The sequence below is a fragment of the Abramis brama genome, assembly GCF_963993115.1.
Source record: "Abramis brama genome assembly, chromosome: 20".
Taxonomy (NCBI): Eukaryota; Metazoa; Chordata; class Actinopteri; order Cypriniformes; family Leuciscidae; genus Abramis; species Abramis brama.
The window spans coordinates 10685666-10687888 of NC_139982.1; positions in this window are offsets into that span (position 1 = coordinate 10685666).

A 2223-nucleotide genomic window follows, 5' to 3' on the forward strand; every position below is an offset into this window, starting at 1 on the left:
ATTTTGCTTCTCAGGTATATTTATGTTGTTGTTATTTAGGTATTTTTACTCAAATAAGGAGAGAAACCATTAAGAATAGATTGATTATAATCTGTTGTTTCACTCTATGCCTTTCCTAGGCTGGAAAAACATACCCTCTTGTTAATAACAAAACCATTTCAGTACTCTATACTCTTATTTTTAATGTTTTGAAGATTAAATTGGGGCTACTATTAATCCAGTGACATGTAAAAGCACACTGCAAACAGATCAAATTAACTTGTCAGTAAGATACAAAAACCTCTACAATTTACATATCTGATACTGATACAAACTGCTACATTTTTAGAAACCTTAAAGAAAAGAAAAAAGTTTTGCAAACTTTCTGCCAGGGAATTAGTTTAATTGCTTAGCACTTAACTTGATGAGTAGTGTCATAATGTACAAGACAAATCAGTTATAGCCGGTGTAAAAAATGATGACTTGGTAAAAGGCCCCGCTGGGATTCGAACCCAGGATCTCCTGTTTACTAGACAGGCGCTTTAACCAACTAAGCCACGGCGCCTCTGTGCGACTATCGGAAAATACGCTTCTTGAAGATTGTGTATTAGTTTGTAGGTTTTCTTTGCTGTTTTTAAATATGAATGTTGACATTTTAATTAATTAGCTTTTGATTTGGTTGAATGCTCGTTTAGTCATCTGGCACACCAAACGTTCTCGGTGCGTGCAAGTCTGTTTGACAATATTTTATATTCTTACATAACACAAACAGAATTGGACAAATAACATGGGTGGCATTATTTGAAAATGTTTGTTCAAACTTTAAAATCAGCCGTGATTTATATTTTTAATTGAAATTATTGCCGCTAATAATAATTAATACCGCTTCGGAGCGGTATTCGAGGCTAAGCGAATCCCATCATGCATTATGTTCTCGACCTCATGTGCCCCGAAATCGCATTGCATTTTTTGCAACACTATAAGTGTCACATCGGGTAATCAAAAGATCTTTGCAGTCTTCACACCTACTTTAACACTTGGGGCAAATAGAGGAAGTCATGCCAGTAGACAAGTGGTCACGTGCAAAGATCGCAAGTGTGTTTTTTTTTTTTTCATTATTATTATTTAGTTAAATTACAAACATTTCAAATACAATGCAACAAAAAAACAAAATGAATACAAGGCATTGTAAAGACAATTCAAAATGTATAAACCAAAGAATAACAACAACAACTAAAGTATAATAATAAATAATAATAAATAAAAAAAATAAATACAGAAATGAAAGTTTATAATATCGCAACAACTTTTTTATTAGAAATGCTCTTTCTTCAACTCCAAGAACCCTTACTAAAGCACGATCTAAATGGAGTATCTGTTATCCAAACTCTGATTTGAATAACTTATGGGCATTTTCTCACAAACTTTTTATCCCTAATAAAATTAAAGAACTCCATTTTAAAATTGTTCATAGATATTACCCTTGTAATTTATTTTTGAGCAGGTTTTCTGAGAATGTATCTTCTTTATGTTCCTTTTGCAATATTGAAGAAGAATCTATCCTACATTTATATTATCAGTGCCCATTTTCTAAGTCTTTCTGGTCAGATGTTACCTTGTTAGTTTTTTGCTGTTGTAACAAATTGGTACAAATATCAGAATCTATCAATTTTTTTGTCCGATTTTCATTCTAACGATGTTAATCTTAATTATACGGTATTATTACTTTGTCTTCTGGGCAAGTTTCATCTTCACAAAGCCAGAACCATTCATTGTAATCCTGATTTTAGAATATTCTCCTCTGATATAAAGTCCCTTTTTTCTTCCTTTAAGATAATGTCAAAACCTTTCAACTCAAAGGTTTCTAAAACAAATAATATCCTTGAGTCTGTTGTAAAGAACCTTTAATTTGTTATAGTGGCAAATTGTAATTGTATTGATTTGTGTAACCTAATCCAATCTCTTTTGATGTCCGTATACCCCCCTTGTTTTTATTATTATTATTATTTTCTTCTCACTGTTAATGTAGCCTATGTATCTTTTAATTTGCAATAAAAAAAAATAAAAAAAAGTTTATAATATCAGGGCAGTTATATGTAGGCCTATTTGAAAAGCTTTAAAATTTGTATTGTTTTTATAAGCTTTTTGTTTTGTGATCTCATGTTTGAAAGAGTTTCTAGGACAAGTGTGTGTTTTTGGACAGGGCATTTATTCGCTTTGGTTTCCTCAGAACTGACCGTCGCG